Here is a 6,759-nt window from a genome sequence, read left to right on the forward strand (position 1 = left end):
GAAACGCGAATGGAAATAGAAATCAACCGCCTCAACCACCAGTGATTGAGCAAATACATGTTGTAGTAGCTACTCCTGAGCCAATCACAATGGCTGGAGTACAAGCCATGATTCGGGCTACACTGGCTGAGCAAAGAGAAGAGATGAGGCAGACGTTGCACAAAAATAGGGATGAACCTACGGTGCCCATTGTGCAACTTGAGTTGATCGCTGAACAATCGGAGGAAGGAAATTATAGCCGCACTGTGAGTCAAGTTGGAACCCAAGGGGCAAGGAGGAAAAGCCCGGAGAAGGGAAATGACAAGGATGGGCGGATGTATAAGAATTTATTGGGTGCAAAACCACCGAGTCTCTCTGGAAGCCCAAAACCAGTGGAGATTATGGACTGGATCTCCGAGATGGAGATGGTATTTGAGAGCTGCGACTGCAGCGATAAGCAAAAGACCGTCTTTGAAGTCAGACAAGTAAAGACCGGAGTGTTAAGTTGGTGGAAGTTGCTAGCAGATACAATGCCATGAGGAGAAGCCATACGAATGTCTTGGGAAGCATTCACGGAGCAGTTAAAAATGCAGTACTGCTCAGAGATAGATCTGATAGACCTAAACAACGAGTTTCAGAACCTGAAGAAAGGGAAGATGAGTGTTGATGAGTATGCCACCGCATTCACTGAGAGGATGAAGCTATTTCCCTACTTGGTGCCTACTGAACTCTCCAAGATATATAGGTTCGCTAACGGACTGCCCGCAGACTTTGGCCCAACCGTCAAAATGGCAACTACTTTGAAAACAGCCGTTAGAGCAGCTAAGAATATAGAGACCCGGATAAGAGAAAGGGGTCTAGAAAAAGATAATGCATGAGAAAAGAGGAAGTTTGAAGGATCTTCAAGGCCCAACAAGGAATGTAAGTTCTTACACTGAGGGATTTAAAAGAGATGTAGATCACTAGTGTAAATGAATGTAAGTTCTATTTATGCTTATGTTTCTGTATTGACGATGACATCCCAAATGTTTTTAAATGGAGAAAAATACATTTCTTCAGAAATGCTTTGATGACGTATTTATCATGTTTTTCTGGGAACAAATTCCGCAACATTTTTATTAAAAGAGGTACTCTGATTTTTATAAAGCATAAACAAAATCGGTCTTTTCTGGCCGTGAAAATGGGGATGTCACATCAGTAAAGTTCTATTGGGAATTCCATGGATTATGGATTCGAGTAGAGGGACTCTTAGCAACAAACTAGTATAAAGGGGATTGGGATGTCAACCGGATTGACCAACAAATGATAGGCCAAAGGAATGGGCTCATTCGACTAATAAGTGATCCCTGGGCCTACCTAACACAGATGTCCCTGAAATGAAATAGGGGATTGGTTGATCGCAAAACTCGAGCAGGAGTAGGAGATTCCATACAATTAACTTTTAATTTATAGTTTATTTTTGGTGATGGTAGAATATTTTAGATATATGTGGATAATTAAGAACTCTAGTGAAAACGATACAAAGAAAATGCCAAATAAATCATAAGGTATATGTGGATCTTCTTATCCTATGATCACATCATTTGATGATGCCATGTAAATCATTCGAAACATGTGAAGTGTGTAGCTTACACAATAATGAAAGTTCGTATAGGACTAGAGCAGAGCAGGATAACATGAGATAAAAGATATTCCTTCTAAAGAGATTTAATCCGAAACTTTTATATGTTCGTGTTCAATATTGAAAACTTTCCAGGTTTTACATTCCTATTATATGATTAACTAATTATTATAATAATTCTAAGATATAAAAATGATTATAGATTATTAAAAATATTCTAAAAAAGAAAAGATTTGTGTAAATATGATATTTTGAAGGTTTATAAATGGTGGATATGATATTAAGAAATTAAGTAGGAAAAATATGATATTTTATTGTTTAACAAGGACATATATGAAATTCTCCCTTTTCGAATCTATAAATAATTAATGTATTAAATATACTTACCAAAAGCGTGATCACTGCCACACTATGAGGATGTATTATTGTGGGTCCAAGCCTATGATAGAAAAATCATGCCAAACCAAAGTAATTTTGGTATCACTGTTCGTGATCCCAACCAACTTCATGTCAAACCAAGGCTATGTTCAAATTCGTTGCTAAAGGGAGAAAATGGCACAAATAGTTGTTTCCCATCTATAGATAAAACACACTATTTTACTACCATCAGATCAACGCAAAGTCTATCAATGTTTCAGCTCCAACTTGTCATACTTAAACCATGGCCTTATGTATATCATAGCAAAGATACAAATTATGATGCAAAGTATATGAATGATACAAATTATGATGTTAGTCCCATGTGACTTTTATGATGCAAAGTATATGAAAGGTACAAATTATGGTAACTTGTTTCTGTCTTTTCAGGAGACAAACTATGTTCCAATTAAATGTGGGAGTCGTGTTGTACTTATGATTAACGAGTATGCAATGTAATATCTCTTGCTTAGTTGATTCTTGCCCTTTGATAAGTGGTATTTTACCCTAGCCTATGTTAACATTTTAAGGGAAGCCAGAACTCAGAAGCAATCTATATGCATATTGTTTTATCTTTTTCAAAGTAAATAAGATTGCTAATTATGTATGTCTTTTTGACAAATTGGATTTGTGATTTGAAAATTGTAAATCTCATATTAGGGGGACACCTGTAATGGAACTGATGATTACTGCTGGAAAGGTTGTTCCTATTTTACAGCTGGAACATGGAGTAGCTGTTGTTAGAGTGTATACAAGGTCATTCATGACTTATCTTGATATGGCAGGTTTTTTAAGTTCATTTTGTTTTTTGATGCAAAAAAGTGGCTAATATCTTTGTGTTGTGTTAGAGCAAGCAATTCTGCAACGTCTGGATGTTGCAACTAAGGCTCCGCATTGGCTTATTGGTGTTGATGGTTGGTAATTCCATTTGATTTGAATATGATATCGTTATTATTTAGTTTAAAATTACAATATAAATATATGGTTGGTGGATATAAAAGACACAGATTGATTTCCAAAGTGACAGATGGTGGATGGAAGTTTTATCTAGAGGCGCAACAGCTATTCATCAAGACTTGAAGAAGTAGTACCTAATTTCACCTCTTAATAGCAATTTAGTATTAGGTTATATAGCTAGGGAAAACCTCTTAATAACAATGTACAATCAAATTCCTTTAATATCAATGTATTACAATTTTTTGACATGATGTTATTGGATGAAATTGATTGTTTTGGTATATATTTGTTTCCATATATTTGTATTATGCGTAAATGAGTATCGTAAAGGCACGTCGTATATGCATGTCGTAAATGGTTGCTGAAGTTTATGACACGCAAATGCGTGCCATTTTCATTTATGACAGGGGCTTAAATGATACGCAATGCGTGTCTTAAACGCGCATCGTAAGGTTACGACACACGAATGCGTGTCGTCTTCCTTTATGACAGGGCCTTCCTTGATACGCATTGCGTGTCGTAAATGAGCGTCGTAAATACGTGTCATAAATGCGCGTCGTAAATGCACATCGTAAATAGACGACACACAAAATCGTGTCGTCTCTCGTTATGAAAGGGCCATCCTTGACACACATTTGTGCGTTATCTGAGCGTTTTACGACACGCATTGCGCGTTGTAAAAGGCTGTTTTTCTAGTAGTGTATGTTGATGTGTGTATGGGTATTTTGGGGGAAACTCACTAAGCTTCGGGCTTACAGTTGTTGATTTTGTTTCAGGTACTTCCGATGATCGCGGAAAGGCGAAGGCATGATCGTACACCTCCTATTGTTTATGATTTGATTCTAGGATATTCTGACACTGAATTATTTTGGAACAAGTTTTGTAATAATCAATAGTTTTGAAATGCTTTTAAAAGTTTAAATTTCGCATGATTTTATGGGTGTTACAAGTTGGTATCAGAGCCTTGGTTTGAGTTAATTGGAGGAACACTCGTGTGAATCCAGTCTCAAACTAAGGACAAGATTTTCAAAATGATTTTTCAAATGGTTTTCAAAATAACAAAGGAGGATGCAGAGTGTACGATCAGCCGGAGCTAGTAAGTAGGCCCCAAAATACCTTACGGATTATCTGATTTATGTGATATGTTAGAATAGCATGCTAGTACTAGGCTAGGGATCTTTAGGAATTGTATGATAGAATTTCCTGATTATATGATGCTTGATAGCCTAGGGTTTTTCCTTATATGAAATTGACATCATTACTGTAGTTACTTAGTGTATGCACTACGGCCGTACATAATTAAGATTCTATAGCCTGAGAATGTTTGGTTTGGCCTTATTTCCTGTTCTTATTTGATGAAGGGCTTAGGGTAGGATCAAGTATTCGAAAGTATATAGGGTCCAGCGTTATGTATGGCTAGCATACACGAGTGCTGCAGGGTTGGTGGAAGTTTCATGGATGGCTTGTTTGGGAAGAGTTCACCAGTTCACCAGGGTTGAGCGATCACCATGCATATGTATGTTGTTAGGGCGTTGTGATGATACTTGAGACAAATATGGGTAGGTGTGGAAGGTAGTATGGGCCCGTACTACTGAAAGCACATGACCCATATGCGTAGAAAGGAAGTCACAATCCCTAGGGTTTAGTTGGGAGTTTGTTCCCTGTTATTTATGAGGATTATCTGATATCTTCCTGGTGTATTTTCAATATGGTGGTTACGAGGCGTTTTTTGACTGGATCCAGATCGGGATCAGGGCAGGGCGATCAGAATGCCCCGACGGAGCCCGAGATTATCGGCCAGGGTGGACCAGCATTGACAGAGGATCGTGTCAGAGAGATCATCCGCGAAGAGGTGGGCGGGACTGTCCGAGGTCAGATTCCGAAGATGTTTGGGTCTATTAAGACCGCCATGATGAAGTATTTTGATGACAGATATGCAGCCCTAGCTAAGACGGCTGCCACAGCAGCTACATCGGTTGTAACAATGGCAGGGGGAGGAGCCAGTCGGGCTTTTCAGTATCGGGACTTCGATAACATGAAGCCCCCTTCTTTTGATGGGACTTAGGACCCCATCAAATCTATGAGGTGGCTATCTGACGTGGAGCGGTGTTTCTGTTGGATTAGTGTCTAAGTCCATAACTATTTTGGTATGTACTTGACCCGATGGTGCATGGTCCTTTTGGGTTGCCTTCACCAAAGCAACTTGATAGGATGAATTATGGAGAGAAAGGATTAATTATGATTTATTAATATATTATGAGAATAATATATTAAAGGAGAAATCATATTGTTTAATTAATATTAGTCAAGAATTAATTGATAATTAATTTTGTGGCTAAAAGAGATTAATTAAACTTAAGGGACTGGAACTGTAATTATAAGATAATTGCATTTGGGCTATGGATCACCTTGGAATAATAGGTTGGACGAATTCTATGGGGAAACCCATTAGAAATCGTCCAAGGGATATTCTAAAAGGGTCCATGGGCTGCTTAGGGCTTAAGCAGTCAAATTAGGGTTTCCTAGTTGAAAACCCTAATAGCCTACATGTATATATAGTACCCTTAAGCCCCAAAAACGTGGCTAAGAGTTCCACTAGGGTTTCTGGACGTTTTGGGCAGCCTCCTCTTTCTTTATTCTTCATCCTCTTGCTCTTGGTGTTTGTGAGCCATTAGAGGAGTGACACTTGTGACTCTAAGCTTTCTAAAGCCATTACAAGGAGGATTTGAGATTGTTATTGCTACATAACAATCAAGGTATGATCTAAACCCTAATTAATATGTTTATATTGATTATCACATGCTAGATCTAGGGTTTAAAGTCTTGGATGAATGCATGTATAATAGAGAAACCTAGATCCAAGCATTAGGGTTTGCATGAGCACATAGGATGTTCTTATGCCTAAAAACCATCAGTGGTATCAGAGCCTTGATTGGTTTCTGTTGTATGTGATGCTATGTTGAATTATTAACTGAAAATCAAATTTTGGCCTTCTGTTCGAACTGACTCGGCGAGTCACTACATGGACTCGGCGAGTCTGCCCTACTCGGCGAGTTCCAATGTGTAACTCGGCGAGTCGGAGCGTCAGACAGAGGGAATTTCGGGATTTCTTGCTGTTTTGCTTGAGGATACTTGCCTTAATTGTTTTGGATCTTTAATATTCGAATTTTATCTTATATTTGAGAATATCCTTGATTAAACAAAAGATAATTACCAATTGATTAGATAATAACTTCCTTATATGATTAAAGATTGATTATTTGTATTAATTGGGTAACTTATATTGCAAGAAATTGAAATTAGGTCAAATATAGATAATGACAAAATTAATTGTTTAATTTCTATTATTTGTTATTTGATCCTTGTGTTGTGAAAAAGTTTCATTTGTGTCCATGTAAGTTTTATGGTTTAAATTTGAACTTAAAAGTTTTGTTTTGAAATTTAAATTGTTGAAACCCTAATGTTTTGAAATGTTTCAAAACTTGCCCTCAAGTTTTGGAATTTAAAAGTTGATTAAAAGTTTAATTTAGAAATATTAGATTCTAAAACTCTAGTATTGTTTTTGAAAAGTTCAAATCACACCCTTATGGTTTTATTAAATTAATTAAGTTTATAATTAAAAGAGAGTTAATAAATCCATAGTGATATGGTTTACATTTAATTAAATTAAAAGTATGTTTTATTAAATTAGACCATCTAGTATTTTAAAAGTGTAAAATACACCCTATACTATATATAACATTAAAAGTCTAGTATTATATATATGTATGAGTAAACAGTCAGTC

Source organism: Lactuca virosa, chromosome 8 (assembly GCF_052849685.1).
Source record: "Lactuca virosa cultivar CGN04683 chromosome 8, Lactuca_virosa_CGN04683_v6, whole genome shotgun sequence".
Taxonomy (NCBI): domain Eukaryota; kingdom Viridiplantae; phylum Streptophyta; class Magnoliopsida; order Asterales; family Asteraceae; genus Lactuca; species Lactuca virosa.